Source organism: Kogia breviceps, chromosome 12, assembly GCF_026419965.1.
Source record: "Kogia breviceps isolate mKogBre1 chromosome 12, mKogBre1 haplotype 1, whole genome shotgun sequence".
Taxonomy (NCBI): domain Eukaryota; kingdom Metazoa; phylum Chordata; class Mammalia; order Artiodactyla; family Physeteridae; genus Kogia; species Kogia breviceps.
Window position 1 is genome coordinate 864,992 of NC_081321.1, and position 14,414 is coordinate 879,405.

General features: G+C 43.0%; 1 long non-coding RNA gene across 1 annotated transcript in view; it reads left to right on the forward strand.

The window, feature by feature from the left end:
* Positions 1-8: 8 nt before the first annotated feature.
* Positions 9-14,414, forward strand: part of LOC136792238 (uncharacterized) — a 33,839-nt gene continuing 19,433 nt past the window's right edge. Inside the window, exon 1 of the long non-coding RNA XR_010835724.1 lies at positions 9-1,326. This is a non-coding gene — a long non-coding RNA (uncharacterized lncRNA). The remainder of the gene's footprint in view (positions 1,327-14,414) is intronic.

Genomic DNA, 14,414 nt, shown 5'->3' on the forward strand with positions numbered 1-14,414 from the left:
CCGTCAGGCTGTAAAACTCTATTTTAATACCTTACTCGAGCTCTCGACCCCGGTCTTACTCTCTTCTTTTTCTTCTCCGTCAAAGGAAGTCCTTTTTCTCAGTCCCTGTCTCTCTGTATCCTCACCCTCTTACCCAGATTTTGCCTTCTTGGCTTTCCCTCCTCCTTCTCGAGGTCGGGACAACTCCGCGCTCCGACGACGCTGGCCCCCCGAGGAGGTGGGAGCGCGGGTCCCCACGCACCTGCGCGGGCTCTGGGCCTCCCTTGCCCTCGGCCGTCTGTGCCCCCAGCGCTGAGCCTGCGCGTTCGCCAGGGACCTGCCCCGCGTCTGCTGAGAGTCCGCCTGGCTGATCACCTCTAATTAGTCTCCCGTCCAGAGGAGCCTGCCTTTGGAGCCTGCGGACTAAGTCCCTCCTCCCTGGCCTTCCAAGACCCCCAGTCCCCTGGGCGGCCCCCTTCTTGGGTCCCTGCCACCCCCTGTCCCAGACCTTGCCCTCCCGTTTTATCCTACACGCTGCTGACAAGTGTGCCTCCCGGAAATGCACTTTTCATTCTTTTCCTTCCTTCATCCTAAACCCAGCGTCGTCTGCATTTCCTTCCCTGACAACTGACCGCCTCTGCTGGCCCCCGACACCCGCGGACCCAGACGCGCTTAGCCCTTGTAATGTAGGCAGGCTTCCCAGGTCTGGGGAGGTGGATCTTCTCGCTATCCAAAGCACCCCCTCACCCTTTGCCCTTTGCCCGCTGTTGGCAGACCCCTGGCGACCGTGTGACCCCCCTCCTCTGCCCGACAGGACCCAGCTGCATTAGGCCTGGAGCTCCTTCGTCTCCAAACACTTTTACTTGTTTATTGTAAAAGAATTTTGGAAAACTCTGCATCCTTCCATACGTTTTTAAGATGACACCTGAAAATTTTCATCCTAAGTGTAAAGAGACGTAGAGGCTACAATTACTAAAATTTGACATTTTGAGTAGGCAGCTTCTGAGATGTCCCCCACCCCATCGCGCCTCCTGGTATCTGCCTTCTTCTGTATCTGCCTCCCCTGGGTGTGCGCTGGGCCTAGTGACCTGTTTCCAGCAATAGAATATGAGTAGGATGACACAAAAGACAATGGGGTGTGTCACTGACAAGATGAGGCTACGGAAGACCCGGACTTGGGGCTGCTCAGCCCTTTCCCGGTTGCTGTGCGCTGCCCATGGAAAGGCCCAGGCGGCCAAGAGCTGAGAAAGTTCTGGTCAACAGCCAGGAAGAAGCCAGCCCGTCATTTCACGATGACGATGATCAGGAGTCAGTGATCAAGATAATGCAACTATAACGCAAGTTTTGGTAAGTCCTCATTAAACATAATAACAAACTGTTATTTGAGCTTCACTTCTTAATGAGATGCATGGCTTTTCCTCCGGCTGGGTTCATGTATCTGTGGACAAAAACTGCTTATTCACAGAATGGGACATTCAGCATTTTAAATATTTCAGCTGTAAAACTCAAAAAACCTTGTTTACATAATTATGTCACTAGCTCTGTCATAACCATGTTACTCAATTCTTTGAACGCCTTCTGAGTTATGTGCCTAAAACCACGTAGCCATCTGTCACCAAATATATTTTTTTTTAAAACATCTTTATTGGAGTATAACTGTTTTACAATAGTGTTTTAGTTTTTCCTTTACAACAAAGTGAATCAGTTATACATATACATATGTTCCCATATCTCTTCCCTCTTGCATCACCCTCTCTCCCACCCTCCCTATCCCACCCCTCTGGGTGGTCACAAAACACAGAGGTGATCTCCCTGTGCTATGCGGCAGCTTCCCACTAGCTATCTAATTTACATTTGGTAGTGTATATACCTCCCTGCCACTCTCCCACTTCATCACAGCCCACCCTTCCCCCTCCCCATATCCTCAAGTCCATGCTCTAGTAAGTCTGTGTTTTATTCCTGTCCTACCACTAATATCTTCATGACATTTTTTTCCCTTAGAGTCCATATATATGTGTTAGCATACGGTATTTGTTTTTCTCCTTCTGACTTACTTCACTCTGTATGACAGACTCCAGGTCCATCCACCTCATTATAAATAACTCAGTTTCATTTCTTTTTATGGCTGAGTAATATTCCATTGTATATATGTGCCACATCTTCTTTATCCATTCATCTGTTGATGGACACTTAGGTTGCTTCCATGTCCTGGCTATTGTAAATAGAGCTGCAATGAACATTTTTGTACATGAGTCTTTTTGAATTATGGTTTTCTCAGGGTATATGCCCAGTAGTGGGATTGCTGGGTCGTATGGTAGTTCTATTTGTAGTTTTTTAAGGAACCTCCATACTGTTCTCCATAGTGGCTGTATCAACTTACATTCCCACCAGCAGTGCAAGAGGGTTCCCTTTTCTCCACACCCTCTCCAGCATTTATTGTTTCTAGAGTTTTTGATGATGGCCAATCTGACCGGTGTGAGATGATATCTCATTGTAGTTTTGATTTGCATTTCTCTAATGATTAATGATGTTGAGCATTCTTTCATGTGTTTGTTAGCAATCTGTATATCTTCTTTGGAGAAATGTCTATTTAGTTCTTCTGCCCATTTTTGGATTGGGTTGTTTGTTTTTTTGTTATTGAGCTGCATGAGTTGCTTATAAATTTTGGATATTAATCCTTTGTCAGTTGCTTCATTTGCAAATATTTTCTCCCATTCTGAGGGTTGTCTTTTGGTCTTGTTTATAGTATCTTTTGCTGTGCAAAAGCTTTTAAGTTTTATTAGGTCCCATTTGTTTATTTTTGTTTTGATTTCCATTTCTCTAGGAGGTGGGTCAAAAAGGATCTTGCTGTGATTTATGTCGTAGAGTGTTCTGCCTATGTTTTCCTCTAAGAGTTTGATAGTGTCTGGCCTTACATTTAGGTCTTTAACCCATTTTGAGTTTATTTTTGTGTGTGGTGTTAGGGATTATTCTAATTTCATACTTTTACATGTAGCTGTCCAGTTTTCCCAGCACCACTTATTGAAGAGGCTGTCTTTTCTCCACTGTATATCCTTCCCTCCTTTATCAAAGATAAGGTGACCATCTGTGTGTGGGTTTATCTCTGGGCTTTCTATCCTGTTCCATTGATCTATATTTCTGTTTTTGTGCCAGTACCATACTGTCTTGATTACTGTAGCCTTGTAGTAGAGTCTGAAGTCAGGGAGCCTAATTCCTCCAGCTCCATTTTTCGTTCTCAAGATTGCTTTGGCTATTCGGGGTCTTTTGTGTTTCCATACAAATTGTGAAATGTTTTGTTCTAGTTCTGTAAAAAATGCCAGTGGTAATTTGATAGGGATAGCATTGAATCTGTAGATTGCTTTGGGTAGTAGAGTCATTTTCACAATGTTGATTCTTCCAATCCAAGAACATGGTATATTTCTCCACCTATTTGTATCATCTTTAATTTCTTTCATCAGTGTCTTATAGTTTTCTGCATACAAGTCTTTTGTCTCCTTAGATAGGTTTATTCCTAGATATTTTATTCTTTTTGTTGCAATGGTAAATGGGAGTGTTTTCTTAATTTCACTCTCAGATTTTTCATCATTAGTGTATAAGAATGCCAGAGATTTCTGTGCATTAATTTTGTATCCTGCAACTTTACCAAATTCATTGATTAGCTCTAGCAGTTTTCTGGTAGCATCCTTAGGATTCTCTATGTATAGTATCATGTCATCTGCAAACAGTGACAGCTTTACTTCTTCTTTTCCTATTTGGATTCCTTTTATTTTTTTTCTTCTCTGATTGCTGTGGCTAGAACTTCCAAAACTATGTTGAATAAGAGTGGTGAGAGTGGGCAACCTTGTCTTGTTCCTGATCTTAGTGGAAATGGTTTCAGTTTTTCACCATTGAGAACGATGCTAGCTGTGGGTTTGTCATATATGGCCTTTATTATGTTGAGGAAAGTTCCCTGTATGCCTACTTTCTGCAGGGTTTTTATCATAAATGAGTGTTGAATTTTGTCAAAAGCTTTCTCTGCATCTATTGAGATGATCATATGGTTTTTCTCTTTCAGTTTGTTGATATGGTGTATCACGTTGATTGATTTGCGTATATTGAAGAATCCTTGCATTCCTGGAATAAACCCCACTTGATCATGGTGTATGATCCTTTTAATGTGCTGTTGGATTCTGTTTGCTAATATTTTATTGAGGATTTTTGCATCTATGTTCATCAGTGATATTGGCCTGTAGTTTTCTTTCTTTGTGACGTCTTTGTCTGGTTTTGGTATCAGGGTGATGGTGGCCTCATAGAATGAGTTTGGGAGTGTTCCTCCCTCTGCTATCTTTTGGAAGAGTTTGAGAAGGATAGGTGTTAGCTCTTCTCTAAATGTTTGATAGAATTCGCCTGTGAAGCCATCTGGTCCTGGGCTTTTGTTTGTTGGAAGATTTTTAATCACAGTTTCAATTTCAGTGCTTGTGATTGGTCTGTTCATATTTTCTATTTCTTCCTGGTTCAGTCTCGGCGGGTTGTGCATTTCTAAGAATTTGTCCATTTCTTCCAGGTTGTCCATTTTATTGCCATACAGTTGCTTGTAGTAATCTCTAATAATCTTTTGTATTTCTGCAGTGTCAGTTGTTACATCTCCTTTTTCATTTCTAATTCTATTGATTTGAGTCTTCTCCCTTTTATTCTTGATGAGTCTGGTTAATGGTTTATCAATTTTATTTATCTTCTCAAAGAACCAGCTTTTAGTTTTATTGATCTTTGCTATTGTTTCCTTCACTTCTTTTTCATTTATTTCTGATCTGATCTTTATGATTTCTTTCCTTCTGCTAAATTTGGGGTTTTTTTGTTCTTCTTTCTCTAATTGCTTTAAGTGTAAAGTTAGGTTGTTTATTCAAGCTGTTTTCTGTTTCTTAAGGTATGATTGTATTGCTATAAACTTCCCTCTTAGAACTGCTTTTGCTGTATCCCATAGGTTTTGGGTCGTCGTGTCTCCATTGTCATTTGTTTCTAAGTATTTTTTGATTTCCTCTTTGATTTCTTCAGTGATCACTTCGTTATTAAGTAGTGTATTGTTTAGCCTCCATGTGTTTGTATTTTTTACAGATCTTTTCCTGTAATTGATATCTAGTCTCATAGCATTGTGGTCGGAAAAGATACTTGATACAATTTCAATTTTCTTAAATTTGCCAAGGCTAGATTTGTGACCCAATATATGATCGATCCTGGAGAATGTTCCATGAGCACTTGAGAAAAATGTGTATTCTGTTGTTTTTGGATGGAATGTCCTATAAATATCAATTAAGTCCATCTTGTGTAATGTATCATTTAAAGCTTGTGTTTCCTTATTTATTTTCATTTTGGATGATCTGTCCATTGGTGAAAGTGGGGTGTTAAAGTCCCCTACTATAATTGTGTTACTGTCGATTTCCCCTTTTAAGGCTGTTAGTATTTGCCTTATGTATTGAGGTGCTCCTATGTTGGGTGCATAAATATTTACAATTGTTATATTTTCTTCATAGATCGATCCCTTGATCATTATGTAGTGTCCTTCTTTGTCTCTTGTAATAGACTTTATTTTAAAGTCTATTTTGTCTGATATGAGAATTGCTACTCCAGCTTTCTTCTGATTTCCATTTGCATGGAATATCTTTTTCCATCCCCTTACTTTCAGTCTGTATGTGTCCCTAGGTTTGAAGTGGGTCTCTTATAGACAGCATATATATGGGTCTTGTTTTTGTATCCATTAAGCCAGTCTGTGTCTTTTGGTGGGAGCATTTAATCCATTTACATTTAAGGTAATTATCGATATGTATGTTCCTATTACCATTTACTTAATTGTTTCGGGTTGTTCTTGTAGGTCTTTTCCTTCTCTTGTGTTTCTTGCCTAGAGAAGTTCCTTTAGGATTTGTTGTAGAGCTGGTTTGGTGGTGCTGAACTCTCTCAGCTTTTGCTTATCTGTAAAGGTTTTAATTTCTCCATCAAATCTGAATGAGATCCTTGCTGGGTAGAGTAATCTTGGTTGTAGGTTTTTTTCCTTCATCACTTTAAATATGTCCTGTCACTCCCTTCTGGCTTGTAGAGTTTCTGCTGAAAGATCAGATGTTAACCTTATGGGGATTCCCTTGTGTGTTATTTGTTGTTTTTCCCTTGCTGCTTTTAATATGTTTTCTTTGTATTTAATTTTTGACAGTTTGATTATTATGTGTCTTGGCGTGTTTCTCTTTGGGTTTATCCTGTATTGGACTCTCTGTGCTTCCTGGACTTGATTGACTATTTCCTTTCCTATATTAGGGAAGTTTTCAACTATAATCTCTTCAAATATTTTCTCAGTCCCTTTCTTTTTTTCTTCTTCTTCTGGGACCCCTATAATTCGAATGTTGGTGCGTTTAATGTTGTCCCAGAGGTCTCTGAGACTGTCCTCAGTTCTTTTCATTCTTTTTTCTTTCTTCTGCTCTGCATTAGTTATTTCCACTATTTTATCTTCCAGGTCACTTATCCGTCCTTCTGCCTCAGTTATTCTGCTATTGATCCCACCTAGAGTATTTTTCATTTCATTTATTGTGTTGCTCATCGTTGCTTGCTTCCTCTTTATTTCTTCTAGGTCCTTGTTAACTGTTTCTTGCAATTTGTCTATTCTATTTCCAAGATTTTGAATCATCTTTACTATCATTATTCTGAATTCTTTTTCAGGTAGACTGCCTATTTCCTCTTCATTTGTTAGGTCTGGTGTCTTTTCATCTTGCTCCTTCATCTGTTGTGTGTTTTTCTGTCTTCTCATTTCGCTTATCTTACTGTGTTTGGGGTCTCCCTTTTGCACTCTGCAGGTTCGTAGTTCCCGTTGTTTTTGGTGGCTGTCCCCAGTGGCTAAGGTTGGTTCAGTGGGTTGAGTAGGTTCCCTGGTTGGGGGTCTAGTGCCTCTGTTCTGGTGGATGAGGCTGGATCTTGTCTTTCTGGTGGGCAGGTCCACGTCTGGTGGTGTGTTTGGGGATGTTGGTAGCCTTATTATGATTTTAGGCAGCCTCTCTGCTAATGGATGGGGCTGTAGACCTGTCTTGCTCTTTGTTGGGAATAGGGTATCCAGCACTGTTCGTTGCTGGTCCTTGAGTGAAGCTGGGTCTTGGTGTTGAGATGGAGATCTCTGGGAGATTTTCGCCATCTGATATTACGTGGAGCTGGGAGGTCTCTTGTGGACTAGTGTCTTGAGGTTGGTTCTCCCACCTCAGAGACACAGGCCTGGTACCTGGCTGGGGCGCCAAGAGCCTTTAATCCACACGGCTCAAAATAAAAGGGAGAAAAAATAGAAAGGAAAGAAAAGGGAGGAAGGAAGGAGGGAGGGAGGGAAGGAAGGAAGAAAGGAAGGAAGAAATGAAGGAAGGACGAAAGCAAGAAAGGAAGGAAGGAAGGTGGAGAGGAGGAAAGGGAGGAAGGAAGAGAGGAAGGGAGGAAGGAAGGGAGGAAAGAAGGGAAGGAAGGAAGAAGGGAGGGAAGGAGGGAAGAAAGGAAGGAAGAAAGGAAGAAAGAAAGGGAGAAGACAAAGTAGAATAAAGTATAGTTATTAAAATAAAAAATAATTATTAAGAAGAAAAATTTATATTTAAAAAAAAAAACAGAAAAACGGGTCGGTCTAACCCTAGGACAAATGGTGAAAGCAAAGCTATACAGACAAAATCTCACACAGCAGCACACACATACACACTCACAAAAAGAAAAAAAGGGGAAAATAATAGTATATCTTGCTCCCAAAGTCCACCTCCTCAACTTGGGATGATTAGTTGTCTATTCAGGTTTTCCACAAATGCAGGGCACTTCAAGTTGATTGTGGAGCTTTAATCCGCCGCTTCTGAGGCTGCTGGGAGAGACCTCCCCCTCTCCTCTCTGTTCGCACAGCTCCTGGGGTTCAGCTTTGGACTTGGTCCCGCCTCTGCGTGTAGGTCGTCTGAGGGCCTCAGCCCTTTGCTCAGACAGGACGGGGTTAAAGGAGCAGCTGATTGGGGGGCTCCGGCTCACTCAGGCTGGGGGGAGGGAGTGGCATGGGGGCGGGGCGAGTCCGCGGCGGCAGAGGCCGGCGTGACGCTGCACCGGCCCGAGGCGCGCCGCGCGCTCTCCTGGGGAAGCTGTCCCTGGATCCCGGGACCCCGGCAGTGGCGGGCTGCACGGGCTCCTGGGAGGGCTGGTGTGGAGAGTGACCTGTGCTCACACACATGCCTCTTGGTGGCGGCAGCAGCAACCTTAGCGTCCCACACCCGTCTCTACTGTCCGTGCCGACAGCCGCGGCTCGCACCCATTTCTGGAGCTCCTTTACGCGGTGCTCTTAATCCCCTCTCCTCGCGCCCGAGGAAGCAAAGAGGCAAGAAAAAGTCTCCTGTCTCTTCGGTAGCTCCGCGCCCGTTTCTGGGGCTCCTTTAAGCGGCGCGCTTAATCCCCTCTCCTCGCGCCCAGGAATCAAAGAGGGAAGAAAAGGTCACCTGCCTCTTCGGCAGCCTCAGACTTCTCCCAGACTCCCTCCCGGCCAGCCGTGGCGCGCTAACCCCTTCAGGCTGTGTTCACGCCGCCAGTCCTCTCCCGGCTTCCGTAGCCCGAGCTTCAGCTCCCAGCCCCGCCCGCCCCGGCGGGTGAGCAGACGAGCCTCTCGGGCTGGTGAGTGCCGGTCGGCACCGATCGTCTGGTGCAGGAATCTCTCCGCTTTGCCCTCCGCACCCTGTGGCTGCGCTCTCCTCCGCGGCTCCGGAGCTTCCCCCTCCGCCACCCGCAGTCTCCGCCCGCGAAGGGGCTTCTAGTGTGTGGGAACCTTTCCTCCTTCACGGCTCCCTCCCGCTGGTGCAGGTCCCGGCCCTATTCTTTTGTCTCTGTTTATACTTTTTTCTTTTGCCCTACCCAGGTACGTGGGGAGTTTGTTGCCTTTTGGGAGGTCTGAGGTCTTCTGCCAGCGTTCGGTGGGTGTTCTATAGGAGAAGTTCCACGTGTAGATGTATTTCTGATGTCTCTGTGGGGAGGAAGGTGATCTCCGCGTCTTACTCTTCCGCCATTTTTAAGCCGTCTCACCTCAGACGTCCGTCCACAGCTTCTCCACGGCTACGTGCCGGCCAAGATCTCTGTCACCAAATATTTTTAATGATTTGGCAGCTGGAAACTTGATGGAGTCCTTTTCAGTTTTGGTAAAGCAATATTTGGAACCCTCCTGACTGGAAAATGTGTCATCGGAGTCTGACTACCCCCGGGTATTTGGAATTGTTCCTTTGCTTAGGAGGCTTTTATGCCCCGGGGCTGGTGAGAGGCCTCCCTCTCTTTTGAAAGTGAGAGAAGGGCAGGTAGGAAGAAGAGGTGGGAAAGGAGGAGGATCTCCCCGCACCTGACCCTCGACCTCTGGCACCTTCCCAGATGGGTAAGTTCTTGGAAGACAACACAGGGGCGCTGGGCTCTGGAGACCCGCTCCCTTCAAGCTGGGGTCAGCAAGCCCTTTCTGCAAAGGGTCCGAGAGTAGATGTTTTGGGCTTTGCAGCCATATATTTGACTCTGCCCTACACCCCCAAAGCCGCCAGAGACACTAGGTAAACGCAGGATTGTGGCTATGTTCCAAGAAAATGTTACTTACGGAGAATGATGTTTGAATTTCATGTACTTTTCATGTGTCCCAAAGGTATTATTCCTCTTTTTTTGGATATCTTCCCCCAACCACTTAGAAGTGTAAAAACCATCTCAGCTCCTCTGGTGGCCAGATTTGGAACAAGGCCCCAGTTTGCCGGCCCTGCTCCCAGGCTCCCAGCGGCCTATGCAGCTGCGCCCCTTGGAAAGGGGGCGTGCCTTTGAAATCCCTCGGGGACGTGTTAGGATCACAGGGTGCTGCCCCGCCCTCTCCACACTGATTCAGTTGGTCTGGGCGGGGGGGGTCTGCTCATAAGTGTTTTTTCGTTTCCCAGGTGATTCTAAGGTGTAGCCTGTCCTAATTGCGGCAGACTCTACACGGTTCTCAGGGTACGGTGCTGCTTTGTGCCACAGTTACTGTATTTCAGCCAGTGGAAAGCATCACCATTGTAAGCTAAAGTCCCCCTTTTTAATTGAAATATAGTTGATTTACAATATTGTATTAGTTTCAGGTGTGCAACGTAGTGAGTCTCCATTTTTATACGTTATGGTCACCACAGGAAGAGCGGTTACCATCCGTCACCACAAAGTTGTTACAATATTGTCGACTATATTTCAATACAATTAATATCAATAACATGATCATCATGAATATATCCTACATAATCATCTTTTTCATGACTTGAAACTTCCTTCTAGTACATTTGATGTTTTCCCCCTTCTGGAATACCATTACAGGCTCATGATTTTTCTCAGATTTGTTCCAATGAAATATAATGATTATTTCCTCTTTAGTGTTCAGATCGTAACATCTCGGCCAGTTGACAATCCTTTGAGTTTGTCCTTGTGTTCTCAGTGCCACCAGATGGTTGGAAAGCATCTTGCTTTCCAGGAATAAGGTATTTCGGGCAACAAGGTACGGAATTAGCTACCTTTCACCAAGCTTTGTTTCTTTTAGTGGTGTATTAGAGACCCCATTCAGGGTCCTAGGGCTGCATATCGTGAAAATAAGTAAAGGGAAACCTCACTAAAATAGAGTTGGGAGGACGGAAGGGAGAGCTCTCACGCAGGTACCACTTGAGGTCAATTATGGGAAAGAATCATCAGTCACAGCCCCCAACAGGAAAAGACGTGCATTGCATCCCCTATATGAAATCACCTGGCAGCTCAGCCAGTGAGGGCCGATGCATCATCACCTTGGACTCTCACTTTTCTTCAGAGGACTTTTGTTCAAACAACCCGTCCCAACTGCCTCCTTTTTCTTTATAAATGTTTCATTCCTCTCCTCCATTGGATTTGCCTATGGCTTTTGCTATAGCTTCCTTCTTCCAAATTACAAGTCCTTTGCTATTCCTGAATAAACCCATTTTAGCAGGAAAAATAACCGTTTTATTTTTAAGGTCAGCATTACCAAATTGTTCCATGAGTCTGAATTGGTGATTTTCCTGTGGATCAGTTTCAGTGATAGAGCTAGAAAAAGTTATACTTTTGAAAGATTTTACAACGATGTTTTTATAGAATTCCTACTTTACTCAACTTGTTCAATTTAATTGTTTAATTTTAAAAGATTTCAACATGATTTTATTTACAACGTGTCTATTTAAATTCAGCACAACAGCCCCAACGAAATTTAGCAAAAGCTGAATTTCCAAATTGCTAAACATTTTATGGAACAAATTGAAAGATGGAGAGAGATTACCTGAGGGGAGAGGTCCATCAGATTCTACAAATGATTAGCTTTCATTTCCGGGAGGCAAATAAACAGCTATATGGGGCTTTCTTGCCTAAATCGCTTATCTTCATAGCACAGGGATTTTCCAGAATCCTGGCCATCAGAATATGTGGTGAGGAATGTCAGCACCATTCTTGGGGGTATGTTTTAGCAAGGATGGAAATTGCTACTTTTCTGTTTCCATTTCTAAGAAGATTTAGAACCAGAGAGAGCCATTGGAAAAATAAAAAGGCATTTAGCCCCAGGGATTGTTAAACTGAAGTCCGTGGATAGTCTGTAGGAAGTTTGTAAACTCTTGGAAATGATTTGCCAAATGTTTATTGGTGAATGTGCTTTTCCCTGGATAAAGAGTTCATAAACTTCATGAGATTCTTGAAGGAGTTTTGGAATTAACCTAACCAAACCAAACCAGACCATCACCACAGCAAAACCACACCATGGATTTAGTCTGATCTTTTCACTTAATGTTAAGTAAACTGAGGCTCTATGGAGTAAATTGCTGCCTTGAGGTAACAGTGAGCCCGGGGCAGAGCTCAGGGAGAGAGCCGGGAAGGGGGCTGTGAGCCTCGTAAAGGCCTTTGAAGTTCTGTCCTCTTGGACTGGGGTTCCCAGAGCGGGGAGTCTTCACATCCAGGAATAATGGTCATGTTTTTAAAAAGGGAACGTTGAAACTTGAAGGAAGAGAGGAGAGGGATGTAGATGGTGCAGCAGAAATAATGTTGGGAGAAATTGAGCAAAGACGAATCAAAAGAGTGAGAAGTGATGCCGGTGAAGGTGAGGGAGGCGGTGGGGGGGTGCAGACCTCTGTGGCGCGGCTACTAGGCGGTGTGGTCACTGAGAAGGCAGCAGAGTGTAAAAATGTTTGCAGAATATTTCTCAATCAAAAGCCTCCAGGCTTTTTCATGGGAATTGACAAGCTGATTCTAAACTTTACGTGGAAACGCAAAGGACTAAGCTGCCTTGGAAAAGAATAGAGTTGGGGAACATATGTTAACAATACAATTTTTTAATTTTTATTTTTAAATTTTCGGCCGTGCCGCACAGCTTGCCAGATCTTAGTTCCCCGGCCAGGGATTCAACCCAGGGCCCCGGCACTGAAAGCCCAGAATCCTAACCACTGGACCACCAGGGAATTCCCCAGGCTTTTTCTAAAGATCCAGTAATCAAAACTGGGTGGTATTGGCATAAGGATCAACAAATAAATCAGTGGAGCAAAAGGAGCTTCCAGAAGGAAAGGCACAGTTATGTGGGCACTTGGTTTTTGATGAGGTGCCAGAGCAATTCAATGAGAAAAGGACAGTTTTGCTTGTTTGTTTGTTTCTTTTTGTTTTTTTAAACAAAGAGTACTGGAACAGCCAGGTATCCTTACAGAAAAAAATGAACCTTTATCTCTGCCTCACACCATTCACAGAAATTAATTCAAGATGGACCACAGGTCTAAGGATAAAAGCTAAAATTCTAAAGCCCCCAGAAAAAAACATAGGAGACTATCTATGTGACTTGGGAATAGATTAAGTTTTCTTAGACACAGAAAGTAATAACCATGAAAGAATAAGTGATAAATTAGACTTCATAAAAATTAAAAACTTCTGTTCATCAAACACACTGTTAAAAAAATGAGAAGACAAGACATAGACATAGGGAAAAAATATTTTGCAAGACAAACATCTGACAAAGAACTGATATTCAGAATATATAAAGAAATCCTTAATTCAATAGTAAAGAGACAAACAACTCAATTTTAACAAATAGACAATAGACACTTTATAAATTAATGTATATGTGTAGCCAGTAGGCACAAGAAAAGGGGCTTATCATCATTATTCATTAGGGAAATGCAAATTAAATCCACAATGAAACGTAGAGCTACGCACCTACCAGAATGGCTGAAGTTAAGAACTCTGACAATGCCAAATGTTGGCAAAGATCTGGTACAACCAGAATTTTCATACATTGTTGGTGGGAATGTAAAATTTTGTAGTTATTTTAGAAAGAGTTCTAGCATTTTCTTAGAAAACTAAACCTACAACTACTCTGTGATCTAGCTATTCCGTTCTTAGGTGTTTACCCAAGAGAGATAAAAAGTATACGTCCACAAAAAGACTTGTATAAACAAGTTCATAGAAGCTTTATTTATAATAGCCCCAAACTGGAAACAGCCCAGGTATACATCAATAGGAGAATAGATAATAGTGGTATATTTATAAAATGTGCAAACTATTATTAGACACAAGAGCATGAATGAATATCACAAATGCTATGTTGGGGAAAGAAATCTTTCACAAAAGAGCATACACTTTATGATTCCAATTTATAAAGTGGAATAGTTGATAGCAGGCAAAACTGATTTACGGTGGCAAAAAAAAAAAGATCAGACCAGTGGTTGCATGCAGAGGACAGGGATCCAGGATTGCCTGGGAAGGGTTATGAATAGAATTGCCAGACAAAATACAGAACGCCCAGTTACAATGGAATTTCAGATAGAAAATTTCAGTTAATAATTTATTAGGACAAGTGTTTGCCAGTGCAATAGTTGGGGCATACTTATACTAAATAATTACCTGAGACTCAAATGTAACTGGGCGTCCTATTATCTTTCCTTCTAATTTTGGCAGCCTTGAGCAGGCAGGATGATTCTAGAGTAATGGTAATTCTCATCTCCTTACAGTGGTAAGTGTAGACACACTGCTCTAAAGGTATAGAAATAAGCAGAGGCATAAGAAAACGTGCACCAAATCCATGGTGTTACTACTTTGTACTAGGTTTAGAGAAAAAAATGTGAAATCATCATGGTAATTTGAATGTATTATTTGTTTCTTAAGGCATTTGAAATGTTTTTAATTTAATTTATTTATTTGGCTGTGTTGGGTCTTCATTGCTGAGCACAGGCTTTCTCTATTTGCGGTGAGTGGAGGCTACTCTTCGTTGCAGTGCACGGGCTTCTCATTGCAGTGGCTTCTCTTGTTGCAGAGCGTGGGCTCTAGGCACATGGGCTTCAGTAGTTGCAGCACGCGGCCTCAGTAGTTGTGGCTCACAGGCTCTAGAGAGCAGTATAAGTAGTTGTGGTGCATGGACTTAGTTGCTCCACGGCATGTGGGATCTTCCCGGACCAGGGATCGAACCCGTGTCCCTT